The 27,175-nt window shown below is 43.1% G+C and overlaps 1 pseudogene; it reads right to left on the reverse strand.

The window, feature by feature from the left end:
• Positions 1–362: 362 nt before the first annotated feature.
• On the reverse strand, positions 363–17,411 carry LOC101693945 (annotated as a pseudogene).
• Between the last annotated feature and the right edge of the window lie 9,764 nt (positions 17,412–27,175).

Raw genomic sequence — 27,175 nt, forward strand, 5'->3', positions numbered from 1 at the left:
TTAACATAATCATCTCAATAGATGGGGTGGAGAGTTTTTAAAAATTCCACATTCTTTCATGATAAAAACTCTTAAATTGGGTATGGAAGTAACATACCTCAACATAATCAAGGTCATATACAACAAACTCACCGCTAACCACCTATGCAATGGTGAAAGGTTGAAAGTTGATCCTTTAAGATCAGGCAGAGAACAAGGGTGCCCACTCCTACTCAACACAGCACTGGAAGTCCCAGCCAGAGGACTTACCTGGCTTTGGTATCAAGGTAACGTCAGAGCAATCAGGCAAGAAAAAGAAATAAAAAGCACCCAACAAAAGGGAAGAAGTAAAATTGTCTCCCTTTAAATGACATGATCTTACATATAAAAAACTCTAAAAACTTGTTTTCTGTGTTAAGGCAGAAATTTATTAAAATCTATTTATATAGTGTTTTCCAAACAACAAAAAAAGTACAGTCCTCATCAGAAGTGCTTTGAGAGAAGACAGATTTTCTGCCCTTCCTTAAAAAAAAATACTTCTTTTTATACTCCTGAAAATGATGAATTTATTAAACCACCTCTTAGAAGTACAATCTCATTTAGATCTCCAAACCTCTGCAGAGAGTGAAGAGATTTTAACAAAGAGCCTCCTCCAGAATGTAATGCCGCATCACAGAGGTGTAATGTACCTCCTGTCAGAGGAGTGCAGGTGATCTGATGGCCGAGGCAGAAGAACCTGATGGCTCAAGCAGGTAGCCCCACACTGTGGAGCATGGCCAGCTAGGATTGCATGGCCTCCAAAGCTTCTTCCTACTCCTTATCTTCTAAGGCAGCTACTCCTCCTGGAGATTTGGTCTCTAGAAGTATACGAGGCTCATTGTGAGGTGCTTTGCCAAAGGCTCCTGCTGTAATTTCAAAGAAAACTTTATCAATTCCACTTCTGCTCCTTCTTCCATTTCTTCCAGAACATTTATGCTTTCAAAAGTATCCTCTACCACCTCTTCCATGATCTCAGTCTTTGAAATCTCTTTGGACAATTCCTATATGGTGCCCTGGGTTGATGGGGTCTTTCCAAGACTCTGAGTGGCCTTCATCACTTCTGTGTTCTTTTGCAGGGAAGGAACCAGCCATTTTCAGACCACCAGCTGGTTCTTTGTCCCCATGAGCACAGAGTTCATGTGAGCTTTGGATGCATAAAGAGTGCTCATGACCTTCCTTGACCTATCATCTCATTAGCTGGAACCATGTAGACATCCTTCTGGCCCTTCTTGGCAGCATCTTTCACAGATTGTTTCTCTCTTTTTTTTTCTGGATATCTCTCATTTGCTTATCTGCAGCTCTCATTTCCTTTTCTAAACAACAAGATCAACACACAAGAATCAACCGCATTTATATACACTAACTAGGAACTATTTGAAAATGAAATAAAGACACCTCCCCACCCCAGCATTTAGAATAGCCTCCCCCCTCACAAAAAAAAAAAAAAAAAAAAAACCTAAGGGACTAAATTTAACCAAGGAAGTATACTTTCAAACTATAAAAACTGATGAAAGAAACTAAAGAAAACACATATAAATGAAAAGATATTCTGTGTTCATGGATTAGAAGAACTAACATTGTTAAAAATATCCATATTAGTTAAAGTGATCTACAGATTCAGTACAACCCCTATTAAGATTCGAATGGTATTCTTTATGGAAATAGAAAAAAAAATCCTAAAATTCATGTGGAAACATGAAAGACCCTAAATAACTAAGGCAATCTTGAGAAAGAAGAGCTAAACTGAATGTATCACACTTTCTGATTTCAAATTACATCAAAAAGCTAGAGTAATCAAAAAAAAAAAATAGGCAAGAGAATAGATACACAGGTTACTAGAACAGAATTGAGAACCCAGAAATAAAACCTTGCATATATGATCAACTAGTATTTGACAAAGGAGCTAATATTACTCAATGGAGAAAAGACAATCTCTTCAATAAATGGTGCTGGGAAACCTAGATATTTGCATGCAAAAAAATTGAACTAGACCCTTAACTTACACTGCTCACAAAAGTAACTCAAAATGGATTAAGACCTAAATGTAAGACCTGAAACTATAAAAGTTCTAGAAGAAAACGAGGTGGCAGGGAGAGATAAGCTCCTTGACACGGGCTATAGCAATGGTTTTCTTGGATTTCACGCCAAAAGCACATGAAACAAAAGCAAAAATAAGCAAGTGGTACTTTATTAATCCAAAAAGCTTTGGTACAGGGAAAAAAATAAAATATGAAAAAGCAATCTGTTGAATGGAAGAAAATATTTGCAAACCATGTACCTGATAAGAGGTTAATGTCCAAAATATATAAGGAAGTCAAACGCAATAACAAACTCCAAAAAACAAACAAAACCCAATAAGCCAATTGAAAATGGGATCTGGCTAAGATATTTTCCCAAGGAAGATCTACAAATGGCCAACAGGTCCATGGAAAGGTCTACCACATTCATCACATCACTAATCATCAGAGAAATACAAATCAAAACCACAAGAAGCATCACCTCACATAGCTTAGAATGGCTATTATCAAAAAGAAAACAAGTAACAAGTGCTAACCAGGATATAAAGGAAAAAGATTATATGTACACTGTTGATGGAAATATAAATGGGAATGGCCATTCTGGAAAAAGTACAGAGGTTCCTCAAAACAAACAAACAAACAAACAAACCATAAAAATAAACTACCATATGATTTATTAATTCTATTTTGAGTATATAGAGAAGGAAATAAAATCACAATCTTGAAGAGCTCTCTGTGCCCCTAGCTTCATTTTAGCTTTATTTACAAAAGCCAAGACATGAAAACAACAATGTATCTATCAACAGATGAATGAAAAGAAAATATGAGCTCTCTGTATGTGTATCTCTATATATGCCATTCATATAGTGGAATATTATTCAGCCAAAGAAGGAAATCCTACCATTTGCAACAACATGGATGAACCTTGAGGGTGTCATGCTAAATGAAATAAACCAGGGAAAAGGAAATACTGTATGATCTCACTTATATGCAGAGTCTAAAAAACTGAACTCATAGAAACAATAGATTGGTGGTTGCTAAGGATGGCGGTTTGTAGGGGGTTGGGATGTGTGAAGGTGGTCAGAGGATACAAACCTTCAGCTTTGAGATGAACAATATCTGGGATCTAATGTACAACCTGGTGACAATAGTTAACAATCTTATACTATACACTTGAAAGTGGCTAAAAGAGCTGATCTTAAAAATTTCTCACCACATACACACACATATACACCCTCCCACACATACACAAAGAAGTGACTATGTAAGGTGATGGCTGTGTTAAGTAACTTTACTGTTGTAATCACATTACAATATCTACAGGTATCAAATTATCATGCAGTACACCTTAAATGAACACAATATTACATGTTAGTTACATCTCAATAAAGATGGGGACAATTTTAAGCAAATATTAATAAGGGGGGGAAGAAAACAAATGCAATAAGGCAAGAAAACAGGAAATATATTCCCTATATGTATGTACTTTTTCCAGGATAAGGGGACAGGAGCCAGAGAGCTTCCCGTTCCCCTCTTCCACCTCGAACACAAATAAAATATTATAATTCATCCCCTCTAGCAGAGCAGAGAAAATTGCTGCCTCCGGCAGGAACTGCAGTCCCCACTAATCTCTGAAACTGTACATTTTTGTAACTATTCGTAACAAATCATTGAATTAATTTCCTTTTTATTTCCTTATGAGAAAACTAAATTACTAATATTATCAAAATGTTCTCCCTCGCTGGAAAATTCCCCTGGTTCTAGTGTTTGGTTTATATGGTTCCATTTGGAGTTGGTTTTAGGACACATGAATTTTTTTTAAAAGGAAATATTCAGTACTAAAGTTGGTCTAAGCATTCTCCTCTCCATAGGATTTTTTTTTTTTTTTTTAGGTTTCTCCTCTCTTCTTCTATTCACTCACTTCTATAATACTGCTACTTTCCATACAGCACTTTCCATTTTCAAAATGTATCCAGACTTTCCAAAATAAACGTTGGCCTCCCAAATACAAACCTAGGGGCTCAGGTGGACTATTGGGGGATACTCCCAAGGTTTTACAAAGAGTAGCTCACAACCTTCTCTGAGCACAGCCTATAGGAGATTGGGTTTACAGATATATGGAGCATTTTTTTCCCTCCCTTCTTAGATGGCTTGGGCTGCCATACCAAAATACCGCAGACCACTCATAAACATAGGAGTTTATTTTCTTATGGTTCTGGAGAGTGGGGAACCCAAGATGAAAGCACCAGCTAATCCTGTTCCTAGGGAGGGCTCTCTCCCACAGCAGACGGCAGCCTTCTAGCTGTGGTCTCACCTGACGGACAGGGGCAGGCGCTCACTGGTATCTCTTATTAGGTCATTAATCCTATCAGAGCAAGATGCAGCCCTAAGGCCCCTATTTAACCTTAATTACTTCCTTTTACTTTAAGTAGTCACACTGGGGATTAGGGCTTCCCATGAATTTTAGGAGAACAGAGGCAGTCCAGAGGACCCCTGAAAAAATCGTACTACAAAGTCAGAATGGACAAACGCACACAGAAGCTATCCATTTTCTTAAGTCAATTACCCAGAGGCAGCAATCAACTGTGAAAACGACGCTGCAGGTTGCGTGGCGGCCACTCGCCACTCAGAAGGTGGATACTACTTTCTCTTGTGTTTCAAAGCACTTTAAGAGAGTTCTAACTCTGCAGCCCCGAGAGCTGTCACTGCCCGGGCATTTTCACATAGATGAGATGTGCTCCTTCTGCCTACGTCCCACTCCACGGGAGCCACTGAACACTGCTTCAGGAGACAAGCCTCTGTCCTTGGGTGCCTCCCATTTGCTCTCCCTTCTGCAGGGACCCGTGCACGCCAGGCTTCTTTCTCTCCGGCAGACCTCTCTCCTTTCCTCTCACTTGCAACCCTTCAGGATGTTGGAGACTCTCCACTCCCTCTGCAAAGTGCTACCCTAGCACCCCACCCTCACCCCCACCACCGCCCCTCGGCCTCTCAGCTCTGTGTCTGTACATCTGCCACCAGCTTCTGCTGCCCTGTGGCCGCCTCGGCTCGCTCCCAGGGGTCTGCCCTGCAGGGGCAGCTGGGAGAGGCTGGGGGTTCAGGAGGGGTTCTCCATCGTGGCGTGATCTCCCACATCCGCTGCTCCCACGAGGGGCAGTGGCCGGTGTGGATCCAAGCCGTGCCCCTGAGGCCTGCAAAACCCCCATCTTCCCCAGGCCTCCTGTCTGCCAGGCCAGAGGACGGGCAGAGAGCTGAGCACATCGGAACCCCTGAGATGGGACTGGGTGAGGAGAGAGGCTGGCTGTGGTTCGCTCCTGCTCCCAGGCCAAAGGGAATGTCTACCGGAGCTTTCCCCTCAGTGCCTGGGGTGGAGCTGCACACAGGAGAAGACAGACCTCATTCCTTCTTTACTGTGATTTGCAGCCCCCTCACCCCCCACCATGGAGGACACAGAACTAGACCCAGGGCTAGGTTGCTGTTAGCCATTTCTCACTTCTCTGAGGAGAGCACACTATAAAGAAGCAGGAAGCATAAAGAAAGAAAATAGGAGAACTTATAATGACGTGCACAGGTTTGATTTATACCATCTGTAAGTCTCCTGTCTTTCCTGCTTTCTTCCTTTCTCTCTCTCTTCCTTCCTTCCTTTTCCCCCAAACCCCTCTGGCCCTCCCTCCTTCCTCCCATGGCCTCGGCTGTAAGAGTTGTCTTGCATAGTTTTTACTAAGTTTTCACTAAACCTATACCCATAACAAAAAAATCTGTCAGGCCAAAAATTAAAATGCAGTCAGTTAAAGAAACACCTTAAGCAGATATTCCCCTAATTCAACACTTTGTTTCTTTTGTAAGCCGCCTGTTACTTTTGGGGGCCCCTGGGTCCCTGGGTCCAAGAAGCATCTGCCTTCGGCTCAGGTCATGACCTCAGGGTCCTGGGATCGAGTCCCAAGTCAGGCTTCTCACTCAGTGAGGAGTCTGCTTGTCCTACTGCCCCTCCCCCTGCCCATACTCTCTCTCTCTCTCTCTCTCTCAAATAAATAACTAAAATCATAAAAAAAAAAAAGAAGAAGAAAAAGAAAGTGTTACATGTTACTTCTAAATCAAGTCTGTAGGGCCACTGACATATGGTTTAATGGGCTCAGAGTCCATCAGCCTGGGTTGAATCCCAGCCCTGCCCCTTCTGACTATGCTCTTGACCAAGTTACTTAAGTTCTCAAAGGCTACATTTCTCCACCTCTGAACATGGTGATCATAATGCCAACTATCTCACTAGACTGCTGTGAGGCTAATCTTAATTGACACATGTAATGTACGTATGAAAAGGCCTGGCATCTAGTAAGTCTTTCACAAATACTGTGTAATATTATTATTATTATATTAGTCTTAAGTTTCTCTTGAGTGCCCACATTATCTGCCTAGAATTTCCCCAGGCAGGTGAGATGTGTGTGTGTTGACTGGCCTGACTTACTGAGTTGCTTGGCCCCAGGGGGTGTTTCAGAGTGGCGCCAACAAGGCCTTGTAGGGCACCTGGGGGCACCTGAACCGTGAGGCGTGTGGCGCCAGAGCTTCTGAGACACCACGGTCACGACCAGCAGCTGTCATCGGGGGCATCCGGGACCTCTTCCCGTTGCACTTAAGACACCTCATGGAAACCTGGTGGACAACACTGCAAGGTAATAATCTTCCCTCGTGAAGCAACCTTGTAATGCGCTTATAGAAAAATAACAGGCTCTAGTACACCCACATCTTCACATCATTTTCAAGGGCAGCCTTGATTCCTTCCATCTTTTCATGTTTCAGCCAGGAGAGAGAGAACTTCACTCAGCTTCCTCAAAGCACAGCCCCTTCTGTGTGGGGCCTCGGCAGAGTGACGGAGCCGTAGATGCCTGTGGAATGGAACCACAAGGCTCACAGGCAAAATGAAGTAACATGTATTTAAGCAAACCAGGGAGCCGTTTCTCTGTCCTGACACTCCTCCAGGTCGATGGCTCCCATGCTTGCCTTCTCAGGTGGTCCCCCTGTGCCCACCTCACACGCAGCCGGAAGTGCAGCCCAGGCAGCAGGCCCCACCCTGGTTCTGCTCCAGAACATTCCCACCGGCACTACAGCTACCTCCTCACTCACCCGCGGCACATCCGAGCAACGGCTCACCCATGCACAGAGTCCCCAGAATCGACAAAAATAAACAGTAGCTTCTTATGGCAAGAATATTGGGCCATTTGCAACAGCACGGATGGAGCTAGAGGGTATTATGCTGAGCAAAATAAGTCAGTCAGAAAAAGACAAACACCGTATGATTTCACTCATAGGTGGAATTTAAGATACAAAACAAGTGAGCAAAGGGGAGAAAAGAGAGAGGGGGGAGAGAAATCAAGAAACAGACTCTTAACTACAAAAAAAAAGGAACAACCTGTTGGTTACGGGAGGGGAGGTGGGTGGGGGATGGGTTGCATAGGTGACAGGGATTAAGCAGTGACATATGGAATTGTCGAATCACTCCATTGTACACTTGAAACTAATAGAACACCATATGCTAACTAATTTATTAAAATAAAAACTTACGGGATGCCTGGGTGGCTCAGTGGGTTAAGTTTCTGCCTTTGGTTCAGGTCATGATCTCGGGTCCTGGGTTCGAGCCCCACATCAGGCTCCCTGCTCAGTGGGGAGTCTGCCTCTCCCTCTGCCTCTCCCCCTCCCTCACAACTCGTGTTCTCACCTGCACTCTTTGTCTCTCAAATAAATATATAAAGTCTTAAAAAAAAAAAAGGTAAAAAATTTCAGGATACTTGACCAAGAAGTCATGCTGAAATGTGCTTTGACAGATAGGCTTTAGGAGAACTTACCCTTCCTTTCCTCTGAAGCAATCGTTCCTCACGCCAGCTGAGCTCTGCCCATTCACAGAGCACATCAGCAGCTCCCTCTTCACAACGATGTGCAGTAAGCAAGCTGCATATATCAATAATAACGATAATAATAATAATAATAAAAACTTCCATGGAGAGTTTACTTGGTGCCAGCTCCGAAGCCCAGTGTCTCGTATGCAGGAGCTCAGCCGTCATTAACAACTCTGATGAGCTCTGTGGAAAGATGAGGAAACCAACACTTGAGTCCCCAACTTGTGCCCATTTTACAGATGAGAACTCCAGTTACTCGCCCCAGGAGGTGGGATTCCCAGGTCTAGCACCAAGTTCTCCAAGGCCCTTTCTAAGGCACCATCCCACTTTTCAGCATCTCCAAGTTACCCATGGGGTCTGAGGCCCTTTGGGCACCACTTTGGGGGCTCACCGTCCCAACCCGGAAGAGGTCAGGCACAGTGGTCTGTCAGCCATGCCTACAGGCCACACTTTGTGCACAGACACAAAGATGTCTCATAACCAAAGGCAAAGGCCATGATCCCAGTTGGAAATGACTAACGGGGATCCTCTGCCTTTGAGGCCAGAGCTTGAATCTACAACTAGTTAGCACCAGTGCCACGGGCGTGCTGTCTACATAATGCGAACCATGGCATTTGGCAAAGGCTCTTAAATTTGGCACACTCCACACTCCTCCTGGACCCATGAGATAACATAACCAAATGTTTTCTGATGCTGTAAGAAATGAGTGTTTTGCAGGTAGGAGGAAAGGCAAACATGGTCTGTATGAGGGACTTGCTCCATCCAATCCCAAGGGCAAAATGGCTCACTCCTTCCCAACCCTTCGAAAGGTTAAATGGGAGCAAGGGCCCAGATAAACGGTCACAATACAAACAAAGTCATGTAAATAAATGCATCTCTGATCTATGCAGGCTGGTGATGCCAAATATACCATCTGCAGCATTTCTCATGATGAGTCAGTTTTTTTCCCCTGAAATGTCCCAAGCAATGAGAAGATGACCATGTTTACGCAGACCAAGGCAAGCATCATTTGATACTCTTGGAATTTTTTTTTTTTTTTTTTTTTTTTTTTTAAGATTTCAGATCCACAGAGAATCAGTAGCATTTGTGTCTTTCTAGGTTAGCTTGGAGTTGGAAGAAAGAAAGAAATCGCTCTAAAAAGGAATCGGGCACACAGCCAGGGCCTAAGAGGGGACTTGCAAGTGACTGATTTTCAGTGGGTTCTAGTTGCATCTACCATCTAAGACTACTCTCCTTCCCTTTCCCTCATTCACTTAGTGAAAGCCTTACCAGAATCTAATTACGGAGGGAGCTGTGTCAGGAACTACAGATGCAAAGATAGATAAAATACTGTGCTCACCTTAGATACTCCTTATGCTGTGAGAATTTGCTTGGCACGATTTATGGATAACTTCGTAAGAAATAAAAATTAGGAGTCTGTAAGCAGAATCCCATGTGGATGGAGCTTCTTAAAAATTCAAATGACCAGCATGTATCTCTTCGATTGCTAATCCATCTATAGCACGGCTCCCGCATTCTGTGTTATTTAAAAAAAACAAAACAAAAATGAAACTTGTAGGTCAAGGGGTCAGCCAACATCTTTTTGTAAAGAGTCCCGTAGTAGATATGTTCAGTTTTGTTGCAACTCTCCACCCCTGCGGTTTTAGCGTGAAAGTAGGCACAGACAGCCGGAGAATCAGAGGGCGTGGCTGTGTTCCCACAGAACTTGTCTGCGGCAAAAACATGCTGTGTTTAGCATGTGTGCTGTGGTTTTCCACAACCTGTTCTAGATGATTCTTACAGGCAACTAAGCTTCAGACCTACTTGCCTAGAAAATATGCGACTTCAGAGGGTGTGGGACCGACCCCACCACAGATAGGAAAAGAAGGAATACTGCTCTTCCCACCCACATCAGAGTGCAGAAAACTTCCTTCAATGCTATCTCTCATTGTGTTGCAAACCATACAATGTTTATGTTGAATCTGATCAAATATTTTGCAGAGATCCATATCCAAGCACCCTTCTTGTTGGAGGTAGGGAGTTTTACTACAGTCTACACTGTACACTCTATACTCTACAGTCTGGTGTACACAGTCTACCCCAAGAAATCTAAGTTTTGGGACACCTGAGTGGCTCAGTGAGTTAAAGCCTCTGCCTTTGGCTCAGGTCATGGCTGGGGGTCCTGGGATCAAGCCCCAGATGGGGCTCTCTGCTCAGCAGGTAGCCTGCTTCCTCCTCTCTCTCTGCCTGCCTCTCTGCCTACTTGTAATCCCTATCCGTCAAATAACTAAATAAATTTTTAAAAAAATCTAAAAAAAAAATCTAAGTTTTTCTGAGATCAGGGGAATAAAAAGGGAGAATTCTATGATTATTAGATGTATCACTCCTTCTTAGGATCTGGTGTAGAAAAGAAATAAAGAGCTCCCGAAAGACAGTTTTTAAATTTTAAGGTAGGGCTAAGCTCTTAATTTATGTTTATTATATTTGGTAGACTTAAGGAAAACAAATCAACTTTTAACTATAAACTATTTGATATTCTTTTAGTTCTAAGATTTTGAAATACACTTCAGCTTACTGAAGGGCAAATTCACTTGAACAAACACTTAAGAAATAACAACTTTGGAGCTAGTATTCCAACTCTTACATAATACCCAGTTTTGTGGGAGAAACAATAACAAAAAGTACTCATAGCCTAAGTGATAAATGCTATAGTCAGGGAAACCCGGTGACTAATTCTCTTTGCAGGGGGTTGGGGGGGGGATGTGGGGGGGGAATAGGGTGAAGAAGGCAGGGGCAGAGGACAGCCTCGGGGAGTCCAGGAAAAGCCATAGGGAGGAGGCAGTATTTGATCAGGGCATTGAAGGGTAAGTAGGAGCTCTCCAGGCAAAGTGCAAAGGAGGGAGTATAATTTGAGCAAGCGCACTGAGTCAGGAAAAGCACTAAGGTTTAAGGAGTCGAGGCTACTCCTACCTGAGGGCAAGATGTCCAGGGAATCAAGGTGGAAGTTAAAGAAAAGCTAACAGCCTGAGGGGAGGTCTGGGGTCAGATACCCCAGCGGTCATGCTAAAGCTTTGAGCTTTCTTTTAATAGGCTAAGAGAAGTCGTTTGCATTTTAAAGCAAGGAATTGACCTAATCTTGTCTGAATTTTAGAAAAATTATCCTGAGCCGGGAGCAGAGCCGCCCTTGAGCCTGTTAAAATGTTCAAAATCTGACCACAAAATGAGGGGTAGTAAAATCTCCCCCCCGCCCACCATGCTCTGACCCCCATCCCGAAGCTAACAGATTCCCCAAATGCCAGGATCCTGGGAAAGTGTCTTCAGGGAGCAGGCCCTCCTTGCCCCATTCCCTCTAGGAGGGGGCAGGGTACCCCCTGGGGCTTTGTCACCTTCCCCCACACACCAACAGCTACAGGTGGAGGAAAAAAAGTGCTATAGAGCAAGCAAAACAAACGAACCAACAAACAAAAGTCCTTTCAACAGGCTGAGAAAGAGACTTGACTCACTGGCCCAGACAGAGCTGGGGCTCTCCTGCTCTCTCCATTCAAACCAGCTCGAGATCACCTGCACAAAGGTGCTTGGTCTGTGGGTAAAATGCATTGGCCGCCAAGGCTTCCATCAGGCTTCCCTGTTTTTTGAGCTTCCTGTTTGTAACATCCTCAGTAATGGAATATGCCCCTTAGGTGTATCTATGATGAAGACACTTGCTGTCCAGTCCTGTCTTAATCACATGCTTTTGTTCTCCGGACTCTCCATCCCTACCTCGAACGCCTTTCCCCACCGTCCCGAGTGCTCCTTCCGGGGCAGTGACTCTGGCCTTGCCTGCAGCCTTGCCCCCTCTGTTGGAAAGGTGGCCAGGTGAGCAAAACTCTCCGGAGCGGAAGCTAGTTCATCCGCAGCAGGCCGGCAGGCACTTAATTAGGACTTCTAAAGAGATTCTTTCAATAAGCATTTATTAACCATTTGCTGTGCCTGCTATAAAAACCCAATATGGCCCAGCAGTGATAAGAATTTGCTCTGCGGTGTCTCCCGCTTCATCATAGAAGCTTCGAGATTTTTCTAAAATCCTGCAAGGGGAAGAATAAAATCCTTCCAGGTCACCTTTAGCACCAGAAAGGGGACCCTTCTCTCTGCCTCTGGTCAGCGGTGTCAGACAGGGTCTCCGCAGAGGAAAAGCGGCTGGCCTTGGGCCGGAGAGCAAGCCGCGGGTCTAAGGAGAGAGAGAAAACCTGCAGAAACACGTGCTCACTTGACTTGATTTATGGTCATAAAGCAACCAATCACCCAATGAGGATAAAACAGCAGTTGGTGCTTTTTGGGGTCCCCCCCATTCTGCTTTGACAGTCATCTTTCCTCTCTGTTTCTAAAATTGATTTCATTCCCATTTAGCTAGAAGCCAAACAGAGCCCTTAGTCGGCTGTGTCCCAGTTCACTCTTCATCATGTCATTTTATTTTAAATTTAGAACCCAAATCCTTGTTTACATGTAAATAACTCGGTATTATTTATGCTTATTTAAAAACAAATAAAAAGAGACCACTAATTATCAATATTGTTTGGTGTATACCATTTCCAGCAAAAGATCCTATTACGAGGGCTGGTTTTTCATTATTTAAAGAGAGTTTTTAGCTCTTTTTCTCTTGAGGGCTGGGTTTGGATAATTGAGCTTTAAAGAAAGACTGAAAACTCTTTGGATATAAAGAGAGGGGAAAAAACTGCAATGTTAAGTACAAAGTTGTCGTCTGCTCTTGCCCTTCTCTTCAATAATGGAAATCCAGTTTAGTGCACCATGCAAAAGAGCATCCTTATATTTTGAAATTGCAAGTGTCCAATTATGCACAAGGGTCAAGGCAGAATTGATGTGAAGGAGCTCAATTTTAAAATCCCTTTAAAAATCAGGACAAAGGATGCCATATTATTAAACTAAATGTTTAAAAACGAAAAGTATTATGTGTGCCCCGTGGGGGGAGATCAGATTTTTATTAATGCAAGTTTTAAATGCTGATTAATCCTCCTGAGAGTCAGTTTCCCAAAGCATTGGACTGTATTCAAGTCTTTTTCAAAATAGCACATCACTTCCATTATTCTGAATATTAATTGAACAACATTATAACTAAGGATACAAAGCAAGATTTAAAAACGATTACGGCTGTCAGTGCTTACATCTAAATAAGTCTTTGGAAATTCAGGCTTAGAAGGAAAAAAAAATGTTGGAAATCGGTGGTAGAACAGCAAAGATCTCTCTTAACCTTTTTTTTAAAAAAATGATGTGATGCTTAGGAACTCAAGAAAGCTCCAGCGATGACTTGGTCTTAATGTATTTATCTGGGTAATTCTCAATCAGAAATCAGAGTTACTTCTGACTCGTGATTTGGGACGATGTCCCAAAATTTTTGTGAGGGGAGAAGTAGGGGAGCCAAAGAATATTGTAGTCAATAGAATTTTTCCATTTCCTTGCTTTGTATTTCTAGTTCAGTCTCCTGTCCAAACTCAAAAAATCAAAGAATTAGCCAAATTTAATCAAATCAAATATTACTACGGTTTCAAAACAACTCATTAAGCTCCAAGTCAAGCACTACAAGTGAGTAATGACTTATTTTCACAATAACCAATTGTCGAAATTCAACCTCTTCTATCTTCCGACTCCAGTTTGGGGGTACATAAGATCCCCATTACCCCACCAGAAGTGACAGAAAATACTGGCTTCTCTTATGACCTGGGGGAATTTTAGTTTTGTTTTGTTTCCTTAAATGGTTGCTATGTATTTGAGCCATAGCTCTTTGTTCAAAAGAATGCAAAAGCCACTCTTACATCTAATTCTAGTAAGATAAATGGCATTATGAAGGGAATATTAAAAATTTAGAGCCCTCTTTGCTAAGTTTATTCGTCAGCCAAACATGCTGAATATTGCATAACACACACACACACACACACAAAAGCATGCCATCCTGACGATGAAAAAGATATGAAGAAATAATGATGCCATGATAACAGTTCTGATGGAGTTTGCAGATCTCCGTCGCTGTTTGGCACGTCATTTAATTGCAATGCGCCAAACCCGCAGAATCATGCAATATGTTAGCGTAAAGGGTCCACAGTTTAAGGGGAAAATCTAGAAGTGTTAACTATACACTGTCTAATTATACAACCTTACTGTCCCAGAATGTGATTTCAGAAACCATTTCTGACATATGGGGAAAGGGTAGAACAGCTGGTCATTAAGGTTTTCTCAAGACTATTTAGCAACACACTTGAATGTAATTAAAGTGAAACACTAAATACTGCACTTGTGGTACAATGTATTTTTAATTTTTATGGCATGTGGTAAAAGTAAATAGATGCGAGCATTCAAGTTTCTCCATTCGGCATCCAACTTGTCAAAGATATAGTGTCTGGCGGAGCGTGTGCGGCGTCCTGGTGTAAGTCACAGACAGCCACATGGGGTATTTAAGGCTGTCTTAAAGGGAATGAATTTGGCGATACTCCGAGGACGATAGTCCTCTACCGGGAATTCCCAGATAAAGCATGAGATGAATTTGTTCATTTATTCATTCATTCATCAAACTTGACCTGAAATTGTTTTTTGAGGAGAAAGACATTATCTTGGCCCTCGAGTTGCTCACATCTCATTGTGCTTAAAACACAGTGATTGAAGGTATGTGGTGGGAGCACCATGAAGGGGTGTCTGGCCCCCCACTGGGTGTGTCAAGCAAAACCCTTGGAAGAGGCATCATCTTAACTAGGAAAAAAAAAAAAAGTTTATGCAAAGGTTAAGAGAGGAAAAGGAATGATGTGCTACGAATAGAATCTTTACAATTATTGAATGTCCGTAATGTTCTGGTCTGGGGCTAAGCTCCTGACATACATTATTTCACTTAGAGATGAGGAAAATCACAGGACAGTTCATGGCAAAGCAGCTAGTGGGCGACTGACCCAGGATTCAAACCCCAGTGTGGCTGACTGCAAAGTCAAACTTTTTCATATTTCATGCTCAAATTGACATGTATGTAGCATGTTCATTTCACCTGCAAAAAGCTACATGTATAAACTCAGTCCTTATAAAAATCCTTTGATTAAGAGAATGAAAAAACAAGGCATAGACTGTGAGAAAGTATCTATAAATCACATATGTGATACATAACTTGTATCCAGAATATATAAAGAACTCTCAGAACTCAACAGCAACACAGTAAATCACTCAAAAAAGTAAGCAAAAGATTTAAACAGACACTTCACCAAAGAAGAATTATTGCAAATAAGCACACGAAAAAAAAGTACTCAACATCATTACCCATTAGGGAAAGGCAAATTAAAAGCACAATGAAATCTCAAGGTATCTCTATGCAAATGGCTAAAATAATAAAAATAACGACTAACCCAAGTGCTACCAAAAATGTGGAGTAACTAGAACTCTCTCACAGATTGCTGGTGGGAGTACAAGATTGTACAGACATTCTGGAAAAATTTGGCAGTTTCTTATAAAGTGAAACATATGCTTCCCATGTGACTCAATAAATCGACACCTAGGTATTCACCCTAGAGAAATGAAAACCTGCGTGAATATTTAGAGCACCATTAGTCATAATCTTAGAAAATTGAAAACAACCCAAATGTCCTCCAACCAATGAAGTGATAAGCTATCTTACATCCATACAATGGAATACTACTCAGCCACAAAAAGGAATAACTTTAGAAGACACACACATCATGGGTGAATCTCAAAGGCATTATTATGTTGAGGAAAGAAGCCAGTTGTAAAAGGTGGCACACAACATGACATTCTGAAAAGGAAAACCTATACGGGATGGTTGCCATGGGTTGGGGTGGGGGATGGTTTCACTTCAAAGGGGCAGTAGGAGGGAATTTTTCGGATGAGGACACTGTTCTGAATCCTAATGGTGGTGGTACGTACACAGACACACACATTGTTAGAACTCAAAGAACTGCACACCAAAAAAATAAAGTGTACTGCGTATAAATTTAAGAATAAAAATAAAAACCCCATGAGGTATGTGTTCTAGTTCGGGTTCTCCAAAAAAAGAAAACCCTGAGAGAAGCACCTGCGGGCTAGGAATTTATTTGCAAAGTCAATCCAGGAATCACAAGTGAAGAAATGGGGACAGTGAGACAGAGAAAGGAGAAAAGTAAAAACCAAAAAAGTGCATTAATGAGAGGGTTTGCACTGTGGACAACTTCAGGTCAGTCCTGCTGAGCATCTTCTGAGAAACCATATGGAATATGTCTCAGAATCACTCCGACGGCAGATACCTTTCATTTGGTTGCGATTAAGGTTGCCCCTAGGAGCATAAACTCTTAGGCTTCTAGGTTTTGTAAGTGCCTTTGAAAGCCCTCAGGCAAAGCAGAGGAAAGACCTAGATCCCTGAGGTGAGAAGGTGTCGACTGTCTATCATGGCTGGTGGTGAAGGCAGGTGGGCTGAGAGATATGGAAAGGCAATCAGCAGCATTTGCTAAGGAGGGATTACTAATGGATGCTCTGCACATTCGGTTTTGCAATAAAGCAGGGGAAATTTGCCAAACAATTCAAGTATATATATGCAATGTTGATAATAAGAACTCTTGTCCTTAAGGAAAACACTTCCAGTCAGACAGGTACCACATTGGATGAGCCAGACTTCTTCATATTCTACCATATAATTCTTCCAACAGCCCAACAGGACATAAACGTTAATATCCCCATTTTACAAGCAAGAAAACTGAGGTTCAAAGCAATTAATTAGCTTTCCCAAAGACGCAGGTGCGTGCACGCACACACAGGCACACAGCTAAGGAGTCATAAGGTCAACTTAGAGGCCTTGGTTAGTGCCTCCTCTGATTAACATTGCTACAAAGCATTACAGAAGATACAGTAATTCTGAGAAAACGGTGCATAGCAGGAGGGAATCACGAATTGTGATTACAAAGCCAGGTCTAAGTCACTCCAGGACTGAGCCCGACTCGTGGGAATATTCAGGCCTTCTCTTTCCAGCTATCTAGGAGCATGTGATCATTCATTAGAATCTCCATTTGACAGTGATTGAGGGGGAAAAAAAAAGAAAAAAGAAAAAGAAGACATGAAACTCACACCAATCTGTATTAACTCCATACACAAATTCTAGAGATTTTTGAAACTCTGGCTAATAAATGGAAAATTGGCTATAAATAATAATAGGTCTGTTGCTGCTTTCGTTTTATTGACATAAATGACCAAGCTGATGCTCTAGCTGTAGGCATGGATCCTGTAGCTTCAGAGACCCTAACATCAGTGGGGAACTATTCCTTTCATTTCCTATTCCTTTCCTATTCCTTACTGCTTCTTAAAGGGCAGTCCTCCCAACCCTGAAGGTGACTTTGCTGCAAAAGGACATGAACTTGGAGTTGTTCTTCAGTGCAGTAAGTCTGAGATTAGAGAGTGATCTACCTTCTCTTACTCTCTCCCCATCACTGTCGTCTTCATAGTCGCTGGACACAGAAGCTTGGACAAACCTCAGAGATACTGCAGAGTGATTCCACACCATGTCAATAATGTGAATAACACAGTAAAGCAAGTCAAATGACTTTTTTGCTTTCCCAGGGTGTATAAAGTTATGTTTACACTATCCTGTCGTCTAGTAAGTGTACAGTAGTATCATATCTTAAAAAATGTGTACCGTGATTAAAATATACTGTATTGTTAAAAAAATAAATAAATAAAAGGTAACCATCATCCGAGCTTTCAGCAAGTCATAATCTTTTTGTAGGTGAATGGTCTTGCCTTGAGGGAGACGGCTACTGACGGATCACGGTGGTGGCTGCTGAAGGCTGGGGTGGCTGAGGCCATTTCTTAAAGTAAGACAGCACTGAAGTTTGCTGCATCCATTGACTCCTCCTCTCATGAATGATTTCTCTGCAGCATGAAGTGCTGTTTGATAACGTTTTACTCACAGTAGAACTTCTTTCAAAATTGGACTTAGTCCTCTCCAACCAACACTGCTAATGATTCCATTATCAACTAACTTTTTATGGTAGTCTAAATCCTCTGTTGTTGTTTCAACAATCCTCACAAAATCTTTACCAGGAGTAGTTCCAACTCCACAAACTGCTTTCTTTGCTCATTCGTAAGAAGCAGCTCCTCATCCGTTCAAGTTTGACCATGAGATGGTACCAGTTCAGTCCCATCTTCCGGCTCCACTTCCGGTCCTAGTTCTCTTGCTATTTCTACCACTTCTGCAGTCACTTCCTTCACTGAAGTCTGGAAGCTTTCATTTGTAAAACAAAGACAAAAACAAAATACCCCAAAGAAACCTGACAGTATCTGTGAGGTGTGATGAAGTGAATCTCAATAAAATGAGGTAAGCCCGTGCAGACTTTTGGCCAAAAAACAAAGGAAAGCTAACTGACCCACGTGGGCACTGAACCCTTGACCTCATTAGCATTGTTTTCTTACCAGCTCTGCTAACAGACAGCCCAATTATGAACACCGAATCAAAGACGGAAATCACCTCTCACCTGGAGCCAAGAAAAGCCCACAACTGCTGGTTGTTAAGAAGAGACTGCTTCTCCAGTCAAATAAACACAGTAGGAACATCCCCAAGCAATTTTTAAGAATCTTCCTTCCTTGCGTGGCTGTGTCTAGCAAGAATTGCTCTCAGGGTCGTTTCCAGGCTGGAAGGTGTTTCCAGGCTGGAAGGTGATAAAGGCATTGGGAGTGTCATCTTGGGACAGATCTGGCAGAGAGAGCTGGAGTGTGCTTCTCACAGAGAATCTCATGTCAGATCCAACTCGAATCTTCTGCACTTGTGATCTGCCATCCCTAAACTCCTCTTTGAAACCCTTCCACACTGTTAGTCCTGACACTTGAAGCTTTGCCTACAAACAGAACACTTCTTTTGAGTGTCTGCTGAGGGGCCTATGGCAGAGATATTTCCACAATGGATTTTACAATTGAAATGACTCTTGTGATTCTCTGGTAGTATAGAGGTTCTTCAAAGTGGTTCTTAAACTGTGAAGTACAACTTCCCTGTTCTGAAGGGTAGCAAATTTGTGTAAGAATGAGTCTCTCTGTGCATGAGTCGGTGTATATATACTTTTTAAAGATTTTTTAAAATTAGTTGAATTGTATCTAATTAATTGTATTCCTTTTTTTTTTTTTTCTTTCCAAAAGCTAAAGTGATTTCAGTAAGTTCTCAGGATACAATGAATGTGTTGGTCAGTCAACGCATGGTGCTAATAAAACCAAAGAAGATGGCTCAGTTCCCAGATCAGTCATGGGCTCATCTCTAGCCATGGGCCACCACCCAAGGGAGGGCCACCTAGCTCACATATGATGTGATTTACACAATGAGAATAAGTAGAGATAGAGCATGAACAGTTCATTGTAGAAACATCTTCTCCTCTGAGGAATAAGAGCCAATGTTGATGGCTGGGTTTAGTTTATATTGTCCTTATACACTAAGCAGAATGAATGAGAAGATTCATGCCCAGAAGCAGAGCTGGCCTGACCAAAGGTGAATCATGGTCCCAGACTGCAAACTGTGCCTATATTTCATCATGAAGGTTTTAACAGGATTTTTAACCCTGTGGATTTTATGCAGCTAACCTGTCCTTCCCCTCTATTCTACTCTTCCCAGTATGAGGCAACAAGGAAGTGTCCCCCAGCCTTCCACCAAGCACATACATACAATTCACAGTCATAGGAATGTCCAGTTTATGAGTTGATTTGGATTCAATTCGACAGGCATTGCTAGTGTTCCAATAGTCCATTCTCCTCTACTTTCAGGTATAGAAAGATTACAGAGTCCTGCCCTTTGAAGTATGCCCATGTGAGTCATTCAGGCCAATGAAATGTAATCAGAAGAATCCAGGATATTTGACTGCTTTATATTGAATTCTCTAGACTTTACAGTGGCAGACTCAAATGAGAGGTTAGCTCCAGGAATGATGGCTCCTCATCAGCCTGGGATCTTGAGCCATGTAGACATAGAGCAGAGCTGCTTCTAACCCTAGGCCACCACCTCTTGAGGACAGGATAAGCAGGAAATCAACCTTTGTTATTTTAACCATGGAGTTTAGGGTTGTTTCTTTCCATGGTCTATCCTAACTGCCTTACCAGAAAAGAAAGTATTTCAGCATCTCAGCATCTCAGCTTCTCAGACAGTGGGGATCAGGTATCTGAAGTCCTGGCAAGAGTCCTGGGTACCAGAGTCTTCACTAAGGCACTAAGGACTACACTAAGGACTATGCTACACTAAAGACTATGTAACTGGGTTCATGCCTCTGTTTCCTCTCAGGGTTGGGACTGGACCCTAGCACTCTCCAGATCTCCATAACATCAGCATTAATGTAGTTTCAGGAATCTTCTGCCTCTACCTTATTGTATTGGAGTGTTAGAAGATACTTCAGTGTATCCTCAGCCCTCAAGCTATATGTCGGGTGGTGCTACTAGCCTGGATGGTTTTGGCTAAGGGATAAGGAGAGACTAGCTCTATCATCTAGCATTCACCAAGAGTCCTAGCTGCGTGCCTACCAAAAATGTAGGAAGATTTGGATCCCTTCCTAAAGAGCTCTTAATTTTCGGGTAAAAACAGTTAATGGCATGAAGCTTGGGGCAAGCATTACACAGTAAAGGTGTGTTAGGGTCAACTTGCATTGATGTGCCTTGAGATAAAACCTAGGATTGCAGACAGGAGAGACATTACTTGCCAGAAAAAGTCAAGAAGTCTTCTTAGTGAAGGTAGGGTTTCATGGAGAATGGTAAGAACCTGGATAAAGCTAAAGAAAGGGTAAGTCTGACAAGGGAAATACAATGAGCAAAGGCCTTTAAGTAAGTGGAGACAGTCATGTTAGACGGCAGGAGGCCAGCTGATGAGAGACTAAGGGTGTTGATCAGTTAATAATTTGAGGCAGGTGAGTCATCTAAAATGAGGCAAAACTTGACAAACAGAGTGGCTGAAACTTGCTGATGTAGAAATTAGAAAGAAGACACAGCATAATTCACTCAGCTTTGAGTGGGCAAAGAGAAGGAAAGGACTGTGCAGCAGGTTCAGACTGAGGGACAAGCAGCCTGCCACTTGTTCTATACAACCTGTTAGATCTTATATCAAACAATGTTGTGTATCTAGAAGACGACTCAAAATGTAGAACCCTAAGTTTCTGAAGCAAGGGTATGCCATCTATACCAAAAAACTAAACACCATTCAAAAAAGAGTTCTTTGCATACTATTGGGCCCTGGGAGAGATGGAGCATTCACCAGAAGACATCATGAGGCCATACAGCCAGAGCTACTCATCATGAAGGTTTTAACAGACTCACCAAATGTAAAAAGTTCCATCAGCCACAAAAGCCACCAATTGTAAGATGGAAGTAGGACACCCAGAATCAGATATGAGCAGAGTCAGATGGTATGAACCGCTAAAGCAGGTGGCCTAGAAACCCATGTGATCCACTACTGTGGCATTTGTATTCAACTCACATCTAAGACTACATGGCAGGCACCTTAGGACCACCTGATGGAGGTGAGAAAAAGCCAAACTTGGTTTATCGATGGCTCCATATGTACATGCAAACTGAAAATGTATCTTTAATGAATTATACAGCTCCATTAACCAGTGGTCTTCAGCAATGAGGAGAAAGGATTTCTCCTTCCAAAAAGAAAAAGCTTTATGTGGTATATAACATCATAAAGTACATATGAAAAGAAAAATCATCTAAAGTTAGAACATACCCAGACCCATGAGTAGTGGTGAATGGCTTGGCTAGATAAGGACCTAGAATGAAGAAGCTGAGAAGATTAGAGACAAGAAAACAGAGAAATATGCATCTATAGTAGTGGGAATAAAATATGAAAATCTTTTTATAGTATGTTAATACCCATCAGAGAGTAACCACCATGGAATAAATAGCCAATTAAATAATCAACTAATGTAACAACTAGGCCAGTCAATGTCAGCCATCCACCATCATTTGTCACCCTGATCCTGGTGTGATGGGTTCGCGGATGGGACAGCTACTGTGATAGGAATAAAAGGTACGCATAGACCTTAAAGTATGGGCTCCCACTCACCAAAGCCAACTTATCTATCTCTACCAAACATCCAACTCAACTTTCACAAAAACCAGTGTTGAACCCCTTACATGGCATTATCCTTCATGAACACCAACCATCCATTTGATGGTAAAATGGATCCCTTACACCTTGGATGGGGTGGCAACTCTCCTTACTGAAATCAACATACATATTGCTTGCAAGGATTTGGCCAGCTTGACTACAGACATTTAATCTACTGACATACACTTAACGTGTTACTTACTATGTCACTTACTACCTACTTAATATTTCACTCTGTCACCTCTGACTAAAGGACCCATTTTACAGAAAAGGAGGTGTGGTAGGTGTACAACCAAAGGATCCAGTGGTCCCATGAACTATCACAACACACAGAATCTGTAGACCTGAAAAGCAATGACATGTTTTTTTGAGGGCACAGCAGAAGTTCTCCCTTGATGATGATACCTGCAAGAATGGGACACCATCCTTCAGGAGGAGATAGATATCCTAAATCACTGTATATGGTGCTGGGCCCTGATAGGGAGAGTTCATGGAAACGGCACTAAGAAATGGAAGTAGGAATAGCCCTGCTCACCATCTCTCCTGGGGGCCCATTTGAGAAATCTGAGTTTTCCATCCCTAGAACTTTAGGCTCTATGGGTCTAGAGGTCCTTGTTCCCAGAGTGGGGATGTTTTTATTAAGGACACAATAAAAATACCCTTAAGGCTTAAGGCTACAGCTGCCACTCGGTCATTTCAGGATCCTTGTGCCTAGAGACAAGCAGGCAAGAAAAGGAGTCACTATACTGGTAGGGATAATTGACCTTGATCATGAGGGGGGAGGTAGGACTCTTATAATAGGGGCAGAAAAAAAAAATATGCCTGGAGAACTTTTTTGGTACTCTGCTGCCTAATTCTGACAGCAAGTAGATAAGGCCAGCAAGTCATGGTCTGATGAGGACATGGTGACTAAGGACTCACACCCCTCAGGAATGAGAATCTAGGTCATTCTGTCAGGTAAGCCACCCAGACTTAGGTGCCAATGAGGGCAGAGATGTAGATATTAAGGGAAATCAGGAAATCAGTAGTAGATGAGTGCCAGTTATGGCCTGAAGACCAGCTATAATAGTGAAAACTAGTTTGTCCCATTCCTTTTAATTTTGTAAATTTTCTCAAAGAGTTGGGATGCCTGGGTGGCTCAGTCAGTTAAGCATCTGCCTTCAGCTCAGTTCATGATCTTGGAGTATTGGGATTGAGTCCAGCTCTGGGCTTTTGCTCAGCAGGGAGCCTGCTTCTCCCTCTGCCTGCTGCTCTCCCTGTTCGTGCATTCTCTATCTCTAACAAATAAATAAATAAGATCTTTAAATACATACATACATACATACATAAATTTTTTCAAAGAGGTTATCCAAAGTCCTAGAGAAACTATTCCCAGACTGGGCAAATTTACTAGACAAATGAAGGGTATCTGAGTGGGTCAGGGGTGGTTCTAGTGTTTGCCATGGTTTTCCATGCAGCCACACACACACACACACACACACACACACATACACAGTGCCACTAGCCCCCCACTCACACATATACACACGTGGTCCTTCTCTCTCTCTCTTAAAGAGCCAAGACATTTATTCCGCTGGGAATTGTGAGGTGGTTCCTGAGAGTTCACAACTGAGTTCCTCTCTGGGAATTTCCCTCAGCCAAAGGGAGCTACCCCACCGAAAATGCAAACCTTTCTCAGCAGCCGCCATCTACTGCCAAGAGCTGCCATGCTGACCAGCTTCTGCTGAACTCCCTTCGCTCACTCAGGATCCGGAAGTACAAAATTCCCGGTACACCTGCTTCAATGTGGGACAACTCTGAAAAGCCATCCCAGCCCTAGAGCTCCCTGTGAAGTTGGCCAAGCCCCTGCTATAACTGTATCACCAGTCCACTTGTCCCTCTACCTGATCTTGCTTCCTTTAATCCCTTGCAGGATGTTGTTTCTCAGACTTCTTCCCAGTAAGACACAAACACGCAACTCTGACTGAGAGTCTATGCCCTAGAGAACCCCATCTGAAAGAATCAGGGAGCAAGCATCAGAGATCCAAGCAAACACAAAACACCTGGACCACGAGAGGATGGGAAGTAGGCCTGGTTGTGGGCAGCTTCATATTGGGCCATTCTTCCTCAGAAGCAGATTAGCCCCCAACACCCCCTGCTTGGGGCCAGAGATGGCCTTGAGCTGTGGGTGGGCCTCACCTATTCATATGATAATCACATAGATTATCCAATGATTCCCAGTCCTGTCCAATGATATCCGGTAATATCCAACAGTGACGACATAGAATGACTCAGGCAAGTCCCAAAAAATCCATATCCAAATCAATGTCCCTAAAGGAGAAGTTTCCAGTGATTAGTTTCTTGGGAACTTTGGAGGCAGCCAAAAAGTTGGAGCTTTGGGACAAGCTTGCAGTTGGACATTCGGAGGTATGAGTACAGCAGAGCCACTCTCCTTTTGCAGAGCATCCCAACAGAGAAGAACAGCACTTCTCAAAGTTGTGTCACAACACAGCCAGGTGCCACGGATGGGTTACAGGTATGCTAGGAGATACTGCTCTTAGCCGGCAGGGTGGCTGGGCAGGGTCTGGGGAAACCAAAGTTCCCTCCCCCAACCCCCGTCCCTGTTCTGATGAAGGCTATCTCTTCCAGACCTCTGCAGAATGGCTCTCTAAAGCAGCAAGAAGCCAAGTCTGATAATTCATGAAATTATCAGATTTCTTGAAATCTAGTAATTTGAAAACAAAAATCAGAAATCTGATCATTTGAAAAACTCAGGAAGCATCTGAGTAGAAAAATGGCATGTGAAGCCAGGTGAGCCCTACAAAGATCTTGTTTTGATGTTTGTCAACTTCCTCTTCCCTTCTAGCGGCCATCTTAGAAAGGATCTAAATTTTATTTAGATTTTCCTATAGAATTCTTCATAGAGCTATACGGCTTCTCTATCCCATAGCCTGAATGACCAATTAAATTGGCCATCAAATCTTTTTTTTTTTTTAAGATTTTATTTATTTATTTGACAGACAGAGATCACGAGTAGGCAGAGAGGCAGGCAGAGAGAGAGAGAGGAGGAAGCAGGCTCCCTGCTGAGCAGAGAGCCCGATGCGGGACTCAATCCCAGGACCCCGAGATCATGACCCGAGCCGAAGGCAGTGGCTTAACCTACTGAGCCACCCAGGCGCCCGGTCATCAAATCTTATTATAAAGAAAAATTCACCTGGAAGTTGTCCGCTGGGTAAGCAATTGCCCTTGAACGAGAAGTGCCAGCCCATTTAGAGCTGGTCTTCACTTGGGCAGGCATTCTCCCTTCCTGGGGTGAAGGGCTGTGTAGACATTGCCCAAGAAGCGAGAAAACATTTTTCTTCTTGCTTACATGGCTTGTCCTTACAGGTATAACCAACAGACTTTTGAATCTTCCCAGGCCTCCTCTCCCTACCTCCCTACCTTGATAGCACCATATGCTTTCATCTCAGAAAGAAATGCTGGTTTCTTCTTTTCCTTTATTCACTGCAGGACAGTGTCAGATGGTGTGTCTATCCGGGTAGCGAGAGTCAAGGAGACTGTAGGGGAGAGGCATTGTCTGGCAGGACGCCATGCTCGCCAGGCCTGCTGTCTCCATGGGCCCTCCATCATGGCCTTGGGCAGGGCACTTGACCTGGGTCTCAGAGGAGGTCAGCTCATTAGTGTAAAGCGGCTGGTGGTTTAGGGTGAGCTACTCTGACACCCAGAGAGAAAAGAAGAGCTGCTGTTACCAAGAGGGGTGACCGGCTCACCTTAAGACAGTGAGCTTCTCCACGCTGTGTGAGAGAGGTTTCCTCTGATGTGTGAGTCAGAAGTAAACTCAGCATCCACAGCAAAGTCACACTGGCTCCTCCAGGCTCACCCGCGTTGGCTGATAGCAGAGCAGTACCGCTCAAGATTTCCACCTCGGAAGCAGTACCAGCTGCTTGTCTTCCCACTGCTGGGAGCAGGGAGCAAGATGCTGGAATCTCGTTGTTTATTATGTCCTGAGATGTTTTGTTTCATTTCGTTATTAATGATAACTTTGCAGAGTTCTTCCCAGCTACTGAACTCATACAGATCTGGGGAAGTTCTCTTTGCTTCGACCCTTCCCCCTTGACAACAGCAAACAGATGTTCCTGAAGCTGGAAACGTTGGTTTTCTCAGGCCACTAACTCCAACGACACTACATTTCCTCCTTATCATCACTACTTAGTCTGTAATTATTCCAGTCTACTGACTCGTACAGGGGTGGGGGGATCTTGTGGCTCAACTGCAGAAATCACTGATTGGGGGCCCTTCATTATCATTAGTAAACTCAGGACATGGGTGTCCCTAGAGATCCAGCTCCTCAAAGTTGACGAACATGAATGTCTACAATCCAGGGACAGACAGGGAAGCTATTGGCTAGGACCTTGCCATGAAGATCAGCAGTTTTATGCAAATCTACCGTGATCGCTGCTTCTGTTTATTCTCTTGTTGTAAATGGCTAAAGATAAGCTAATCTGGCTGTGGTAGGAGAATCGCATCTAAAACAACGAAGGAATGAAAATCAAATTAGGCAAAAACCACCTATTCCCAAAGCTTCAGATCATCACATCCCAAGCTCCCCTGATGGTCGACACCACATGGAATTCAAGGGAACCCACCTGCAAGACAGCTGCGAAAGCGTCCCTTCCTCAAGCACTTTCCCTGAAGCTCACATCCCAGAGCCGGTGAACATCAGCATCCGTGTGGGCAGCATGGGGCCAAGGGGGGACCCTGAGAGCAGACCCTCTGCCTCAACTAGAAATCACTGGCCTGCACGTCTACCTTAATTTACAGAACGGACTGAGCTATGTCCGGGTACATGTGCCCAAGAAGAAGCATTGAAATGAAGAGCTCTGCTGTTCAACAGCCCTGTTCATCATCCTCTAGTTCAAGATGCTCAAATTGCTTCAAAGTCTCTGATGTACAGAGAGCTAAAAAATCAAGAGCTGCACACCACCACCAATGCCACAGAATTATTTATCCCGTGGAAGACTGTATGCATTCTTCTGCTGCTGCTTCTTAAGCAAACTCGTTGATTAGAAATCCAAGTTGTGGATATTAGGAAACTGTGGTAGAGAGGCTGAGGTCCGGAATGTTTCTTGGCTTTGAGTTGGTAATCTGTAGTAGGAAGAAGATGGCCTACCGTGCCCCTGCAGGGCTCCGTGGAAGTCATTTACATACGCTCTTCA

This window comes from Mustela putorius, unplaced genomic scaffold (assembly GCF_011764305.1).
Source record: "Mustela putorius furo isolate JIRA1106 unplaced genomic scaffold, ASM1176430v1.1 tig00003993_pilon_pilon_pilon, whole genome shotgun sequence".
Classification (NCBI taxonomy): Eukaryota; Metazoa; Chordata; class Mammalia; order Carnivora; family Mustelidae; genus Mustela; species Mustela putorius.